The sequence below is a fragment of the Anolis sagrei genome, chromosome 2, assembly GCF_037176765.1.
Source record: "Anolis sagrei isolate rAnoSag1 chromosome 2, rAnoSag1.mat, whole genome shotgun sequence".
NCBI lineage: Eukaryota > Metazoa > Chordata > Lepidosauria > Squamata > Dactyloidae > Anolis > Anolis sagrei.
The window spans coordinates 195,816,258-195,835,055 of NC_090022.1; the positions used below are offsets into that span (position 1 = coordinate 195,816,258).

The 18,798-nt window shown below is 40.8% G+C and overlaps 1 protein-coding gene across 1 annotated transcript in view; it reads left to right on the plus strand.

The window, feature by feature from the left end:
- The window catches only part of LOC132767569 (ephrin type-B receptor 5), a 197,302-nt gene that overhangs the window by 116,524 nt on the left and 61,980 nt on the right, over positions 1 to 18,798 (plus strand). The gene's annotated exons all lie outside the window — the stretch shown is intronic.

Below are 18,798 nucleotides of genomic sequence, written 5' to 3' on the forward strand. Positions count from 1 at the left end.
AGAGCCTCTAACAATAAACATAGAGAATTTTTAGAGATCAACAGGTTGGAGAAAATTTTTTTTTCCCCTTCAACTTCAAAAAGGAGAACCAACTGATAACGGGAAAAGTTACAGAATAAACTATAGTCTATGATCATTTAGAAAAGAATGCCATGATTGTTAAAAAATGCATCATGTCCCAAACAGCCATGTCTGATTACTCTTGCCTCTTTTTTGATAGAGTTACAAACTTGGTAAATCTGGTGAATGCTATAGTTTAAATATATCTTGATTTAACTAGGGGTTTTGACAGGGTACCCTCCTTATGATATTCTTGCAGCTGATTTTGGATTACATCCAAAATTCAGCACAAAATAATTGGGAGGGGAGCATCAGGAGCTACTCTGCCGTCCCAAGAGCAACAAGTAGTCCATGGGCCATAGTTTGCACACTATTTTAGAGGTAGACTCTTCTTCCAACAGTTATACAAACACAACTCTTCCTCTTTTCATGAACAGATAGGAAGCCCCTATTTATAGGAAGCACTGTCAGAAAACAGAATTGGTTGAAAAGTGGAGCCTGGCTTGCAAATACATTTTGACCACTGAAAAATCTAAATCATACTATATCACTTTTGAATGTGCGATAAAGCTAGAAAACTAAACGCCAAAACCAAAGTAATAACTCCCAGGCTTATTACCAGCTTGGTAAAATGCTCCTAGAATATTTTTTTTTATTTTTTAAGTGGTTTTTTTTTTGTAAAATAAAATGAAGCAGCAGCATGCAACATATTGCATTGCTAGTTTTACTGTGATTTTTCTGGGGCAATGAGTGGACTGGGGGAAAATGTGATTCATTGTATATCAGCCAAATTGAGTGGAGCTAGACAGTAAATTTCTATATTAAGTTGAAATGGTGCAGTATACTAGGCCATCAAAGTGCATTTTAAGAAAATGGTTGCTCCTGTTTGGAGGCTATGATTCTACTTGAATGACCAAAGCTGCTACCTTATATTATTTTTCATACTCTCATATAGATTGTAGCTGTCTAGAAATAGCCAGGCCATGCTCACAAAGGGTTTCCCTTCCATTTCTGGAGTTTCGTTTCAATATAGCTGGTCATGCATCTGCTGTGAAGGTTACTGTCACTGCCGTCAGCAGTCTGCTATGCCAGACAGGATTTCACTTTCGCTGCCTTCCGTCTTGCAAAGTTCAAATAAAGAACAAATGATATTTTCAACTCTTGGCTATCTGAGAGCCTGATTTTTTATTGAAGTAGTTATCCTCTGTTTATGTTATATCACTTCAGACTAGGGATGGGGACTGATATTATTGAACATTCAGTAACAGAGCAAAAAAAGTATCGGACACAGAAAGCAAGTATATCAAGGAGGAAGTAAGAGTTTCGGGCTGTCATGGCACAACATGACAACTCTTGAATCTGCTGACCTAAAGGTCGGCGGTTCAAAGCCATGGATCAGGGTGAGCTCTGACTGTTAGCCCTAGCTCCTGCCGACCTAGCAGTTTGAAAACATGCAAATATGAGTAGATCAATAGGTACCGTTTAAGCAGGAAGGTAATAAAGGCACCCATGCAGCCATGCCGACAATCACAACCAGGAGGTGTCTACGGACAACAGGCTTCTCAGTTTGGAAATGGAACAAGAGCACCTTCTCATGGGCAGAGGAGCACTGCCTCCAGAAAGCCAGAGATGAAAGGGGAAGCCTTTACCTTTGTTCTGTGTATTTGTATGTCATTGTGATTCTACTGTATTAAAGGCATTGAATGTCTGCCTATCTGTGTATATTGTAGTCCACTCTGAGTCCCCTTGGGGAGATACAGCGGAATATAAATAAAGTGTTATTATATTGTATTATATTATATTATCTTTTATGTACTTGATTTTTTGCAAGCTGATAGGAGGAGCATTTGGTCAGTCTTTCTGCCTGAAAATGGGGGTCCAATACACAGGTTAACCTTCTCTTTGGAAATGAGATTTTGGGGCAGCTTATCTAAATCTTCCAAGCTATTATGTTATAGTTATTAGACTGCATAGTCTGCAAAGCCAAAACATTTAAAAGGGTAGTTAACAAAGGACTAGTAGCAATGTGTACTAAGGCATATGTCCTCTTTGCATACCTCCATGTTGGATCATAATTTGCTTTGGAAACTCCCCTCTCATTCACAAATAGTTTACCCTATACCAGAAATGGCTAGTGGATAAATCAAGCCCACTTATTTTATTGGTTGCACAGAACTAATTGTATGTTACTGTTTTTTGATCCTAGCTTGGCTATATTTGTCCATTTTTCCAGTGTTGATAACTTACTCTTTTGAATTTATTTTTAAGTGTTTTTATGGAGTAATAATTATAATTATTTATGGATAGTACACAATGTTAAATATAACTTAGGTTGTACCTTTAAACATATATTCTTACATTTGTGGAAGTGCTTGATGCTAGCCAGGGAACTCCTCCTCAACTTTTCTTTTCTTTTCTAGACCAGTCACTGGCCTCTTCACTTTTGTCGTTTCCCCACATCCATTGGGGCCCCTTTCACACAGCTGAATACAATCCCACATTATCTGCTTTGAACGGGGATATATGTCAGTGTGGACTATGATCACCCAGCTCAAAGCAGATATTGTGAGATTTTCTGCCTTGATATTCTGAGTTATATGGCTGTGTGGAAGGGCCTCGGGTTTCACTGACCTTCTTAAGAAAGTCATCCATTTTTGTGGGGTTTTGTACAAAATACATTTTGGGGCCATCCTCTTCCAGTTAATTTGAATGAATTATTAATGGGGAGGGAAAGAATATTCACAATTGTTTATATTCAAGTTAAGAAATGGTTTTCCTGACAGTTAGGAACTCCTGCTGGAATGAGTAATTGAGCAATAAAACTTTTGCAGAATGTTCCCCAGCTCCCAAAGTGTTGTGTATGAATTATTCTTTGGAGAATAACTTTGTGGCAGAGTGTGCAAAACTCCACTTGTATTTCTACACAGAATAATTTCTCTGTAACATTGCAGGGTATTTAAATATGGGAAGAAAATTAACTATGCATTTGCCTTTGTGTGCAAGGAAATATACTCAAGGATTTAAATCTCTAACCAGTATCCAGTAACATTACCTTCCAATCAGTGATGAAAATTTCTACCTTTTGAGCTTTGGTTCAAGAATTTACAACCAGTAGCCAGTAACATTACCTTCTAATCAGTGGTGAAAATTTATATTTTTTGTGCTTTGAATCAAGGATTTACAACCAGTATCCAAGAACATTACCTTCAGAGCAGTGATGAAAATTTCTACTTTTTGAACTTTGAATCAAGGATTTACAAGTATCCAGTAACATTATCAAGGATTTATTTATTTATTTATTCAGTTCTTGTGGGGTTTTTTGGACTATATGGCCATGTTCTAGAGGCATTTCTCCAGGTCTTCACCATCCTTCTGAAGGACAGGAGGGAGGGGGCTGATTTAATATTGCCAGGAAGGGAATTCCATAGCCCAGGGCCAATCACTGAGAAGGCCCTGTCTCTCATCCCCGCCAATTGCACCTGTGGTGGTGGTGAGACTGAGAGCAGGGCTTCCCCAGAAGATCTTAGTTTCGCAGAGGTTCATAAAGGTGACCTGTGTTTGGACAGGTCAAGCGGGCTGGGCCGTTAAGGGCTTTATAGGCAAAAGCCAGCACTTTGAATTGTGCCCGGTAGCAAAGATGCATCCAGTGGAGCTGGCGTAACATGAGAGTTGTGTGCTCCCAGTATTAACCTGGCTGCCTCTCATTTGAAGCTTCCAAACCATCTTCAAAGGCAACCCCACATAGAGCGCATTGCAATAGTCTATCCTGGATGTAACAAGAGTGTGGACCACCGTGGCCGAGTCTGACTTCCCAAGGTACGGGCGTAGCTGGCGCACAAGTTTTAATTTACAACCAGTATCCAAGAACATTACCTTCTGAGCAGTGGTGAAAATTTCTACTTTTTGAGCTTTGAATCATGGATTTACAACCAGTATCGAGTAACATTATCTTCTGATCAGAGATGAAAATTTATTGTTTCTGAGCTTCAAATGGATTTTTTAAAAAAAAATGTTTCATTTTTGGATTGTGCTGAGAATGCAGAGTTTTTAAATATCCAGCTCAGTGGGTCTTCATCTTGGATAAGTGTGCACAGAACTGCAATCTGAAGTAGACATTACTCTCTGTCATTCTGTCGCAGGAATTTTGAAGGATTGGGACCAATGAGCCTCGATGCTGTCCTGTTTCCTTGGCATCTTTCCACATCTTCACTTCTAAAATGGGTGCTTTTCATGTAAACCTCAGACATGTTGTGCATATCTGATGTAGGGTCTTTTGCCATGCGTTCTCTCTTCTCCTCCCCCGCCACATATGGGCTGGGATGTCCTCTTCATCACACTTGTTCCTTGCAGTCTGCCTTTATAATATCATAGCAGCAGGAAGTTGATTGGAGGATGGGAGGAAAGTTTTTCATTTACTAAATCTCATCCAACAGATCTCTGTTCCCTTCCCCCTTTTTTCATGCTCAGTCCTCCTGAGAAGCTTTTCATAGTGACATAATGGCAGGAGACCCTTTGCAGGAAGACAGTGAAATAGACAGATATGTTGAGAAATGAAAAGAAAAGATACGACCAGTTATGCTGTGTTTACATATAGCATCTGTGGTGGCTAGAGACCATCCATTCAGCAAATTTCTTATGTTTACTCTCTGTTTAGTAGCTTCATCTGTCTCTTGTATTGACAACTTAGGTCCTTTCTTTCCTATTAATTTATCCCCACCATGTGAACTGCAGGGGAAGTTGTACAAAGCACACATCTACACTATAGAATTGCATATTAAAAAGGCATAAAGGAAGGGGAGTGGGGGAGAAGTGAAGGAAAGTGGGTCAGTGTCTCTGAGCGTGATCTCTGCCCAGCTGAACCGGAATGGCAGCCTGACACTGTGCCAAGCAGTGGTGGAGAGGAAAAGGACGAAGATGACCCAGACAGGGAGTTGCTACCAGCCTTGATTTAATGGAGAAAGGCAGCCCCCCCTCCCGGCCTGAGGCAATGTAACTCTGACTGCAACATTGCAAGGGCTCAGCATATACCGTATTTTTGTTTAGCCTTGTGTGGTCAAACACTGCATTTCCAGCAGCCAGTGATGTTTGTATGGAACACACAACATTTGGGCCTCATACTCTTAAAGGATCCCTTGTGTTTCTCTTTCGCATTTTCTTCCTTGAGGAGAAAAGTCCCACAATAAAATCACCCCACACCCCTTTATTGATCAGTGACTGAGTGCTCACCTCCTTTTCTTCCATCTCCTCATTTCTTCCTCTGTCATTGTTCTCTGATTCTCAATCCCATACTCCACATGCCGCATTATCACGGGGTGTCTGCACCCTACACCACTAGAGAAATTACACTGTTTAGCCAGTATTGCTAACATCAGACATCCACCAGGAAGTAGCAACCAATAGTCAAAGGACCAAGGCAGTGACATCTCCAGCCCACCTCCTGTTTGGATATCAGCCAGCACGCCAACGACTCAAATAAAGAAATAGTTTTCTAAGATCTTCAGAGACACTCCCTGGAACACCTCAGCAAGCAAAGTCCAAAAGTGGCAGGCTGAAACCCAGAACCTCAATCAACGGCTGATACCAAATGAAAGACTCCCTCCTAGGTACACAGAAAACTGGGCGACTTGGAAGGCGCTGAACAATCTGCGCTCTGGCACCATGAGGTGCAGAGCCAACTTTAAGAAATGAGGCTATAAAGTGGAATCCACGACATGCGAGTGTGGAGAAGAGCAAACCACAGACCACCTACTGCAATGCAACCTGAGCCCTGCCACATGCACAATGGAGGACCTTCTTATAGCAACACCAGAGGCACTCCAAGTGGCCAGCTACTGGTTAACGGACATTTAATAGAATGCTAAGTTTGCAAACTTTGTGTGTTTGTATTTTTAAATACAATACAAATGTTTGGTTTGCTCCTGACACGATAAATAAAATAATCCCAGACTCAGAGTCTTCTCTCTCTCCTGCCTCTCCCTTTTCAGTATTATCTAACCTCTTTACTCTTTTCATCACTTGAGAACAACATGAGTCACAGCATGAGCTGTGCAGTATCCCTCTTCTATCATGTAGTGAGGGCATACTTTAGTAACAAGCAAAGAGAAGAAGTTGCACAGTTTAGATGGAAAGGTTGTCTGAAAATTACTCTATTTTTATGGGGAGGGGGATAAGGGACTGGTAGAGGGTTGCTATAGCCACAGAAATAGGGTTCAGGAATCACATTTAGCCTGCAAATATTTGCCCACCTCTGGGCTATGGGGACCCGGCTAGATATGCTTCCTTCTCTCTACCCATTGAATGCTGGAGGGGTGGGAATCCTGAAGCTTAAAGGCAAGGTTTCGCGGTGGGAGGGGAGACATAGCATAGTAAACATACAGAAGTACAGTGTTCCCTCTATGCTTCCCGGTTCACTTTTAGCGGACTCGCTGTTTCACAGTTTTAAAAAAATTAATATAAAATATATACTGCGGTATTTTCGCTGTTTCGCGGTTTTTTGCTGCCACCGCTCTCCGAGGCACTTTTCCTCCTCAGTCCTCCCTCCCTTCAGCCTTGAAGGACCTTTCCTTTCTGTCCTTCACTTTATTTTAAGTTTTTAAAGACTTAAAATAGTATATAACTCCTAAAATAAGGTATAAATATTAAAATAAATATAGCGTCCCTACATTGGGGTTTTTCACTTATTGTGGGAGGTCCTGGAAAGTAATAATAATAATAATAATAATAATAACAATAATAATAATAATAATAATAATAACAACTTTATTTATACCCCGCCACCATTTCCCCAATGGGAACTCGGAGCGGCTTACATGAGGCCAAGCCCCAACAACAAAATTACAATAAAATAAGGCTGAAAACACAAACCGAAAACGCAAACAAAATACAACATCACAACTACATAAAACATGTGAATAAATAACGATATAAAATTACAATAACACAATCACAATGACAATGGATGGGCTACATGTAATGATTAAAAGAAAGATTCATTAAAATTGGTTGAAAACTCGGGCAAGATAAAAGAGAAACGGATTGTTTGCGGAGGAGGACTCATTATAGCGCAGATTGTGGGATCAGACTTTCCCACAGGGGGGAGGGGGGATGTAAGCCCCGCAATAAGTGAAGGAACACTGTACATTACTGTGAAGCAGGATCTCAGCAGTTATTACTAAACAGCTAAACAGTCTAGGCTTCTAGTGAAAAATGTTTCAAAGTGGTTCTGTAGAATACATTGGACTGTACGATATCTGAGAAAAGAGATTTACAAAAGCAGGTCAGACACCTAAAATGCTGCTGTGAATGCTTTGTTATGTGCACCTGGCATACCAATGAAATACATAGGGATTGTTTCGGCAACAACTTATTGAAATGTACGGGAGAAACTTGCAGGGAAGAAGCTAGTCTTTGCAGTACAGAGGGTTTAAGTTGTTTGGGACATTGGAAGTTACATCCAGCATTTTGAATTATTCCAGAAAGTTATGGGAAATTTCAGTGGCACTACATTAAGACAGGATTTTCAAAAGCAGCGTCCAAATGTCCTTGTCGCAAACATTATTGCCATTGGTACAGTTCCAAATGTCAGCGACCTCTTTCTTTTCTTCTGCTGGTGTTGGTCCTTAAATATTTAGACTGTTGTGTTGTTTTGTGTTAGACCTTCAGACGGAAAGAGGTGATGTCATCATCTGAAGTGAGGCAAATTTCAGGGTAGTTAATCCTTCCATCCTTTTTGGTTCACCATCACCTTAGGCATATGCAGTGCTTCTGCCTCCAATGCTGTCAATCTAGACCCCTTTGACCGAGGCGGGAAATTAAAAATGTACGTTGCTTGAAATTTTAGGTCACAGTGATTTTTCTCCAATTATCTTTTCATTAGGAAGGTGGAGAAAGCTTGAACATCTGTGAGACACATTTAATCTCTGCAGATCGGCTTTACATATGCTATGATTTCATTTTGCTATTTTTCTTCTTGTGTCGCTAACAGTTCGAGCCGGAAACCCAGAGGAAAGGAAGTACACGTTTCCTTCAACAAATTTTTTTTTCCTGAAAATACAGCTGGGGATTAAATTCCCAGAGAATCCATACTATTTTCTCACCCCTGGCCTTTGACATTATCTTGCTGTCTTAGTTCTACTAAAACATTACACTCACTGGGTGAAATAAAAGATGCACCAGCTGAATTAAACCTTTAGTCCCATGGCAAGAGAAAGGTCAGATATTAAATAAACAAATACATTTCCTGTTGGGAGTAGTATCATTCTGGAACAGCCCTGTTTCCAAAATAGCTAACATGGTTCTGGCTTGATATTGTGAATTGGCAAATTCACCAGAACTGTGTAGCCACTGTAGTGCAGCTATTTAGGTTTTGGACTAAAGCTATAGGAGACCAGCACTTGAATTCCTGCTCAGCCAGGGAAGTCCTCTGTGACTTTGAGCAAAGAAGGCAATGGCAAGCGCTATGATAAGTGTCAATGTAAATTGGAAATGATTTGAAGGCACACAAAACCAAACCAGAAAGGTAGTGTGTGAGAGACTTTGGGTTCTTGGATAGTTTGCATTGTAAAAGGCATGTAGTAAGGATGAGTCCATTCCCCAGCCTCAAAAGAGTGACTATACATCTCTTAAGATCCTAATAACCACAAAGTACCCCTGAGAATAATGATTGATACCTAACATGCCTAAAGACATCAATGCCAAGCCATGGAAGGTGCCTCAGGAAGGATATGAAATAAAGCTCAAGATCGGCTGGGTTGTCCTGCCAGTAAGATAAGGTAACCCTGCCTCTAACTGTGAGCCTCATCTATAGCCATTCTCTCCTCTACAACAGACCATGAAAGAGAAGCAGGTTTCTGGATTACACCCCATGAATATGCATTGATGCCTTCAGTGGGAGTCAAATTCCTACCCTTGAGTAAATCTTTTACCTTGCTTCGCAATAGTGTACAGTTGCTTTGGGGAGTAATTCTGTGTAGAGGAGAAAGAAGTAAGAATTATGAAAGGTTCACTAACTATGCATAATATGTGGTTTTCTGACAGGTTTTTCCATTATAGGTTGAGTAGCTAATGCATTTTTAAAAAATCCTACTTCATGTTGTTAAAACGTTCTATCAAAAATGTTAACAATGTAGATTCTATTAAGTCTTCCCATTTGTGTGAAATGTCTTTACGCCCAATCTTGTGTGTGTTTGATTGGAAGTGGCAGTAGTTTCAGTAGAGCTGATACTTATGAAAGTCTAGGATTGTGACTTCTATTTTTATCTTATGCTGTTTTGTGGGGTTTCCTGAAATCAAGTGTGAACAGAATTACAGTACTAATTTGAGTTTTTTTGAAATTATAGATTTATATTCTATTGTTGGCAAAAATCATTCTATTTTAAGGAACTTATTGATTTTGCTGATATAAATGCACCCCAGTTCATTGCTGGAGCCCCACCAGAAGTCAAAATGTGTTGTGTGATGGGTGGTGTGGACCTCCGTGGATCAACTGGGGTGCAGGCGACCAACGATCCTTGTAGCCCCCTGTGTGATTAAGTGCATTGTCACTGTCACTTCCTCTCTTTTTTCTTTCCTTCCATCCTTTTGTGCACTGTTCCACTTCTTTTTCCTTCCTTCCTCCCTTATTTCTTTAAGCTTTTCTGCTGTATATTTCCATCTACTCATTTAGATTTCACCCCGCTTTTTCAGACATGACCAGAGCTACCAAGCATATGATTTTGTCCTACTTTCTTCCATTCTCCCTAATGTTTTTTGACTTACAGAGGTGTACCTGAACATTGGAGGAAGAGACTGAGCTGGGGGAAGGGTGGAGGTATTTCTGTTGGCTAGGCACTTCTGTGTTCATTCATAGCCTGCTTGGCCACACGGACGCAGGTCTTCTCATACAAAGCTTCCATTCAGAGCAGAAACTGTCAGACCAGTGTCATGAAAAGATGGTTGTTTATTCTCATTTGCTGTCATTAAAAAAATGTTAGCTCTGATTCCCTCTTTTGCTCAGGGCAATGTTCAATTAGAGAAATACAATCTGAAAGTAAGTAAATCTTGTTTATAAGCTGCACTAAAACAGGGCAAACAATGGTAACCTGATCATTAAAAGTTATAGCTGCTTAAAGGTCAGCAGGAGCCTGGTGGGAGGTGGAAGGGGTGGGTAGCTTTTCACTGGTGGTAAAAAGGGGCTGATGTTTGCCCACATATAAATCATCATGCAGATTAGGATATGCACACTCTTGAATCCATGAAAGCTCATGCTGAAATACTGGTATATAAGTTGGGTTTTCAAAGCATTGCTAGATTCTTTCCACATCTCTTCCTTCATAAGAAGGAATAGGGTGCAATGAATGGTGGGTCAGTGGTTGTTGAAAATTCCAGTTAGCGTACTGAAGATCCTCGTAGACATTTTCCACATAGAGAAAAAAAAATATTGGGCGGCGGCGGGGGGGGGGGGGATTAAATAGGAAAGAATATGTTGGGGCAATCATTCTTATCAGCCCCCAAAAAGCAATGGCACATACATGCTATCATTAACTACTCAGTGATGGCTATCATTAAAGGCATCCATAGTTCAAAGGATGAGACAGCCACAGCTCCACTGATCTGGAGAGAATGGGTAGGAAATGCCCCAGCAGTCTCATCTCCCATAATTTAATTCAAATACATTCCTGCAATTTTCAGGTTGCAAGATGGGCAAGTCCACATGTGCATCAGTACTCCATGCTCCCTTAGAGGATTTAAAGCAGAATATGAAATGACAGAAGACTGAAGCAGGGGAGTAGCTCCCTGGACCACTTTTTCCTCCTCCAGAAAATACAGTGTGGCTTGCATGATGAGAGGCAAAACAGCAAGGAGAAACCATAGTTTCCTCATTCAGGATGAAATATTTGTCTACAAGACTACCAACATAAAAAAACCCAGATGGGGTGAGAGAGGAGTTGAATTCCACACAGCAGCTTTGTGTATTTGTATAGCCCCCGGTGATGTAGTGCATTAAACCACTGAGCTGCTGAACTTGTTGACCGAAAGGTTGCAGTTTCGAATCCAGGGAGCACCGTGAGCTCCCGCTGTCAACCACAGCTTCTGCCAGTCTAGCAGTTCGAAAACGTGCAAATGTGAGTAGATCAATAGGTACCGCTCCAGCGGGAAGGTAACGGTGCTCTATGCAGCCAAGCTGGCCACTTGACCTTGGAGGTGTCTATGGACAATGCCAGCTCTATGGAGATCAGCACCAACCTGCAGAGTCAGACATGACTGGACTTAATGTCAGGGGAAAGCCTTTACCTTTACCTTTATCTATACTTCGCCATGTCATGTTCTGGGTGGAATCTCTCCTCTGGCCACTTGCAGAGGGACAGTGTGGAATGCACGCCCAAGGGTATGCAACATGCATTGACTCTTGGCGACTGGGTATTTTGGCGGATGGAGTGAGGAAGAGAATTTTGTCCATGGAGATTATTACTGTCCTGGAAATGTCACACACTATGGCGCATAGACAGCAGAACCTTGCTTTCATGTTGTGCCTATTTTTTCATCTGCTGTACTGTTGAGTGTCTGGAGGAAAAAGCAGCTGCTTTCTTTTTGCCATTTTCCATCTGACTAATGTTACCACACACACAGACACACTACCGGTATGGCAACACATCATGGCATGTTTTCTTAGCAGTGGGAAGGGCACATCGCCGCAACACTGCCTAATACCTTCTGGGGGTGTCTTTTCCAGGAACAAGGTGCCTGTTGCGCTTTGATCCTTTCAGAGACTCCAAACTGCATAAAAATTCATCAGGAAGTATTGGTCTTAAGCCTGAAAGATTTCTTCTTCATGGTTGTCAGATTAATGTAGAATCAGGTCTAGAGATGATTTAAATCAGGGATGGCCAGCTGGCGGCCTGCAGCTATTTTACTTGGCTCTTAATATTACTATGAAGTGTTTTCAGGTTGTAAGCAATAGAAATCTCATAGTTGAATATTACATATTTTTCAGTTGTGTTCATAATAAGTACATTTACATATTATTTGAGTTTGAGGTGCCTTGAACTTTTTGAAAAGAAGGAGAGAGTGAAATAGATGGCTTGTGGCTAGAATTGGGAAATAAAAAACAAAATTCTAGGGCCCTTCCACACAGCTCTATATCCCAAAATATCAAGGCAATAAAGAAGGGGCTGTCCCGATGACATCCTGGACAATCCCGAATTAATTAGATACAAACCAGGAAAACCCTGGTTTGTAGCGAATTAATTAGATAGTGGATTTATTTCGGATTAGCACATTATTTCCAGTGTGCAGTCCAGACACAATTCCCACAGTTTTCTGGACTAAATTAGTCTGGAAAACTGTGGAAATACCCACCCCTCCCCCAAATCCCCCAAATCCCTTTTAAAAGTAAAGAAAACTTACCCGGCCTCCGGTACACTGTTGCAGCCGCTCTCCTGGCGCATAGAAATGATGCGCCAGGAGAGCGGGGGGAAGGAGCAATTTTCCTCCCCGCCAGTCTCCTGGTGCATGATTTCTACATGTCGGGAGAGTAGCTGCAACAGTGTATTGGAAGCCAGGTAAGGTTTTTTTTCCTTTTAAAAGGGCTTTGGGGGCTTTGGGAGAGGGGGGAAGGTCCCCAAATGTTCTACCGAGCTAGTTCCAGCAGAACATCTGGGGTGCGTGCTTTCTGGGGTGGGTGTAGACAACACCCCCAGGAACGAATTATCCTGGGATAAAGAGCTGTCTGGAACCATCCCTAGTTATCTGAGTCCACACTCAGATAATGTGGGATTTTCTGCCTTGATATTCCGGGATATAGGGCTGTATGGAAGGGTCCCTAGTTAGAAATTGCTGAAACTTGTGCCCCATCTACGGGGATAAAAACAGGCTGAAACACTGGCTCTCCAGCGATTCTTAGAGAGAAATAGTAAACAAATCTGCCAGTAATCAAATCTGCAGGAGTCAAATTCGCAAATATGTTGAACTGATTTTCACCAAACAGCAGGAGTAGCATGATGCATTTATTAGAGCCAACTAGTTGTAAGTTAACTAGCTTCTGTAAACCCAAAATCCAGCTTGTGGACATAAGGTTGGTTCTAATAAAGATTTTGCACTCCTGCTGCTATATAGATTATTTCTGACCTCATTCATTATGCCACTATTTCAATTAATTTTTATTTTGATTAATTTTAACAAGTTTACTTGAGCCAATAATGGTTCATTTAAGAAGGATTTTCACTTCAGCTGTTTTCAGCAGGCAGCCCAGAAATCTGTTTCATACTTGGGTCAATCAGTTTTGAAGAATAACTGAGGGCCCTTCCACACAGCCCTATATCCCAGAATATCAAGGCAGAAAATCCCACCATATCTGCTTTGAACTGGGTTATCTGAGTCCACATTCAGATAATGTTGGATGTCCTGCCTTGATATTCTGGGATATAAGGCTGTGTGGAAGGGCCCTAAGTACAAATTATTTTCAATGCATACCCATTTTGCATGTTTTCACAAGCATGCCCCAATTTTTAATCCAAAACCAGTGAATAACTAAATTTCAGCTTGCACATCCATTTGTGATGTTTGGATCAGTTGGGGATCCTATAGAAGTCACTAAAACCATGTGACTAAGGGCCCTTCTACACAGCCATATAACCCAGAATATCAAGGCAGATAATCCACAATATCTGCTTTGAACTTTGTTATCTGCATCCACACTGCCATATAATCCAGTTCAATGTGGATTTTATACAGCTATGTGGAAGAGGCCTCAGAGTAATTGCACAGCAATCCTTGCTTTTCAGAGGACTTTGGATTGTGAATTCTCCACTACATTCCTGAGACTGGGACAGACGACAGTGTTATTCTCAAAAACTTGAAAATGGTGAAATAAAACTGTTATTTCACATTATGCTTCTACTCGTGTGTCTCGTGAAAGAGGTGTTGCAAGCTTTTGTAGAAAGGTGAGCGTGTTTGAATAAGGCTACCTGTTCTTTGAAAAAGAAATACTCTTGTGTCTGTGATGGAATGTTTCTTCTGAAGTCATATGCATGTACAGGCGCATACACACTGTAGAATTAACGCAGTTTAACAACACTTTAACTGCTATGGCTCAATGTTATGGAAGAATAGGAGCTATAGGTAAAGGTAAAGGTTTTCCCCTGACATTAAGTCCAGTTGAGTCCAACTCTAGGGGTTGGTGCTCATCTAAGTTTCTAAGCAGAAGAGCCTGTGTTGTCCATAGACACCACCAAGCTCATGTGGCCAACATGACTCCATAGAGCGCCGTTACCTTCCCGCCGGAGCAGTACCTATTGATCTACTCACATTTGAATGTTTTTGAACTGCTAGATTGACAGAAGCTGGGGCTGAAACTCATGCTTCTCCCCGGATTCCAACCTGCGACCTTTCATTCAACAAGTTAAGCAGCTCAGTTCAGCAGTTTAACTTACTGCATCACCGGGAGCGATAGTTTTACAAAATCTTTAGTCTTCTCTGCCAAAGACTCCTGGTGCCTCCCCAGACTACAACTTGCAGGATTCCATAGTATTGTGTCATGACAGTTAAGGTGGTGTCACACTACATTAATTCTAACATGTAGATGCACCCTATAATAGCTAAAAGGATAGCGTCCCTGTTTTAACCATATGCACATTTGTGCAGACTGGAGGCAGCTACCACATATAGAGTTTTGAATGCCTGAGGTTCTTGAATGCCTGTTGCATCTTGTCTTTGCCAAGTGTGTGTAAGTGAAGTAATTCATAAATGAGCAGAGACTCTTTCTGGAGAATATACTTTCTCCCTTGTCCCTAGACTCTTCCTTCAGTCTCCGTTGTGTGCAGTTCGGAAGACAGCTGTTGGGCTGTGCCCTAAATTGCCATCTTAATTACTCTACACAAGTATGTGAAGCTTTTCTAGCTGCTGACTAGAAAAATGTATTCATTTTTTTTAAAAATCTTGCTTTTCTAATAGCTTATGTCCCGGTTATGAAGAAAGAACATGTAGCATCAGTTAAGAAAAGCAAAATGAAAGCTTGGTCCTTTGCCAGAAGCAACATTTGCAAAAATCGTGGGGGCGGTGATAGAGACACATGAACCTCCAAGCCCCAACGTGAAAGTGTAGGATGTTAGAGTCCTTTCTTTTTTTGGATTCACTTATTATCTAATCTGAAACTATTTCAGTTTATCCATCATACCAAGCTTCTGAAATCTGTAGTCTATTTGGAAACAGCTTGAGCAAAAATAAGTCTTGTATCTTTTACGTCAGAGGTGGAAACAATTCATTCTTCTAGCTTGTTGTTACACTTCAAATTTCAGCAGGTAGCTGTGAGGGATGTTGGGAGCCGCAGTCCAACAACACACACATTTACAGTTCTTCACTGCTAGCTGTTGTAATACTTTTTGCACCCTTTACAACAAAAGTGGGAGGGGGGGGGGTCAGTTATTTTAGTTGATGCACTGCAAATTACAGCAGCTAGCAATGGGGAAGGCTGGGAACTGCAGTCTAGCAACACATACGAGGGCTGAATGAACAGTAATGCCTTCACCTTCGTAACTCCTCAACAGATGGCAGTACTGATATGCGGCAGGTACTGGCCTGTTCAGTAGACTGTCCTCTACAGTTCCATTTTGACACGAAGCCTTAGCATTGAATGGTTGTGTTGTTAAAGTGCGAAGTATGGAACCTTGCGCAGACGGCCAGTCAATGCGACTTGAGCAATGTGCAGTCATTGAATTCTTGACAGCAGAAGGTGTCACCTCAACATCTTTAAACTTTCTTGTCCAACAACACACAGTACTCACATCAACACAATCACCATAAACAGCTTGCATTCTCTGATTAATCTTCTTTGGGTTGACACATTCTGCTGTCAAGAATTCAATGACTGCACATTGCTAAAGTCACATTGACCAACCGTCTGTGCAGGGTTCCATACTTCGCACTTTAACAACACAACTGTTCAATGCTAAGGCTCCCCGCCAAAATGGAACTGTAAAGGAGAGTCTATTGAACAAACCAGTACCTGTCAATACCAGTACTGTCATCTGTTGAGAAGTTACGAAGATGGAGGCATTACTTTTCATTCAACCCTTGTAATTCCTACAGTTGTTCTTTTTGTCCTGCCTTCCTTGTTGAATTTAGAGCTCACACAAGAGAAGTTCCACTTGTTCACTGACTATACCTGGACATGCCTGGTAGCACAATTGATATTTATCTGTGCTGTTATCTATGGAGTTTTCTGCAAACCCATTTTACGAACTTCAAATTAGTAAAAATGATTTCAAAAAATTGACTTTAAAAGCTAGCAGGCAAACCCTGATAGTAAAAAAGCTATGTTTGAGATTGTAGTTCTCTGTCCACTCAACAGAACACACACACTCTCATACACACACACACACACACACACAAGTAGACTTCTACTGCAAATTTCGTTCACACAAATTAAGGAGGAAGAGTAGATGCCACTATTTGGAGGCACCACTAGTAGGATGAAAATGTGTTGCATATCTATGTCTTGGGTGTGTCTTTATGAATTTATGAATACAAACAGATATTAGGTACATAATTTTTGTTGATAAAGTGTGTAAAAAAGAACATAATATTTTTTCTCAGACTGATCAGCACACACTCAGACAATCCATTTCTATGGACACATCCATTTGATTAAGGGCACTTCTACACAGGCACAAAATACAGCCTCAAACCGGTATCCAGCTCTATTCCCATCTCAGCATGACTGGGAATAGAGCAGTATGCTACCCTCCACCCCTCTAGCTCAAGTTACCCCTTGCCAGAGTTCCAAGCTGTTTACTTCCTGATTGCTGCCATATGTCTGGGCAAAGTAGCTTGGGAAGAGCGGTCTGCTCCTTTGAAACTGCCTTATGCAGTCAACTGGAAGAAACCAGGAAGTAAGCAGCCTTGATCTCTAGTAAGTGCCAATTTTGTCTTTTTTTTGGTGGTGATTTGAAGTCCTAGGGGGAAAGGCGAACAGTTTGCTCACTTTCCCATGTTGCCTAGGACCATGGAACATGTGATGACTGTGGACAGCGATCTGGAATCTGGCATAGGGATCCAAGATCAGTGTCTCTGTTTTCTAAACACAGAGGAAGATCCAATTCCTGCTGCAGAATGTGGACCTTACCCAGGCTGCAGCTGCATTAATTGCTTTACCTCAGGTTAACTTGCAGCAGCCCGTGTGCATTGTGTGGAAGCACATAGGCTGATGTGAACACCACACTACATTAAATAGCTGTATCAAGTTACCCAAAAAAGTATATAGATAGAAATTGGTTAAGTAAACCTTGGTTGCCTGGGGAAAGGTAGTGCACATTTTTCTATACTTATGGCATGAGCATATATATCCTGATCTTTAAAAAAATGTGAATCAACTTTTAGGTTACCTATTAAATTTCCAGTTGTTATCTTGGCTAAAATAAACAGCGCTCTCAATGGACTATCGTTTTCAAATGATAGAGTATTCAGTAAAACTCCCAAACAATACTTTTTGTTGACACTGTCTTTACATTTCATTTTGAAAAGGTAGTGGAAGATCCTTCAACTCTTGAACAAGCTGAAAGACTAGTTCCACAGGAACCATCCAGTGTCACGTTGTCCCTCTCCAAATATACATTAGCTCAGTGCATGACTTATGAGAGAAAGCTCTTTTGATTTCTTTATCACCATCAACGCTGCAAAACAGCTAGAATGGTCCCTTTGGCAAACAGGATAATTAGCTAAAGCAAACTTTGATTACACAAGACAATGGGGTTTGTGTATCGGACAGAAACTCCAGTTTCAGCATGCCTTTTCTCACAGGCAAAACTAGAAATGTATTGTCGAAGGCTTTCATGGCCAGAATCACTGGGTTGTTGTAGGTTTTTTCGGGCTATATGGCCATGATCTAGAGGCATTTTCTCCTGACGTTTTGCCTGCATCTATGGCAAGCATCCTCAGAGGTAGTGAAGTCTGTTGGAACTAGGAAAAAGGGTTTATATATCTGTGGAATGACTGGGGTGAGACAAAGGACTCTTGTCTACTGGAGCTAGGTGTGAATGTTTCAACTGACCACCTTGATTAGCATATAATGGCCTGACATTGCCTAGAGCAAACTTTTGTTGAGAGGTGATTAGATGTCCTTGTTTGTTTTCTCTCTGTTGTTGTGCATACCATACCATACCATAAATTCTGCCTTGACTTGATATTAACGTTGAAATGTGGTGATTAAAAGTAAATTAATACAAAGACAAACTTAACTTAATGTAACATTTCTTCTGAAAATTGATTTTATTTTAGTTTTAAGTATTATTTCTTTTATTTTTATTGCTGGTTGCTTGAGTTAACTGAGAGTCTCCTGTATTTCAGGTACATGTGCTAGATGTGTAATATTCATGTTTAAACTGGATTCAAAGGGGTTGTTAATAAACAGTGTTGGCTTGAAAAAAGGGGGAAAGTTTCACAACTGCTTGACCATGCTGCCTCATGTGTTATGGTTCTATTGATGGCAGAGGTTACACTGTTGGCTGAATTTGCCTCTGAGGAAATTGCATTTTATAATGAAATCCTTTAACTTTTCCACATCTAAAGTTAGTCCATAGTCTCTATTTATGGCCCAAACTTAATTATTAGTCTTGTATATAATTCTTGCTTTTGACAATTTAAATTATCCTTCGCTTGCTTTCTTCCTCCTTTCCCTTATGCTATATACTTTTTCTTTTTGTCTTACATTACTCAAAATAATTTTTAGGCCAGTAACAGCAAACTGAAGGTATACATAGTCTTTTC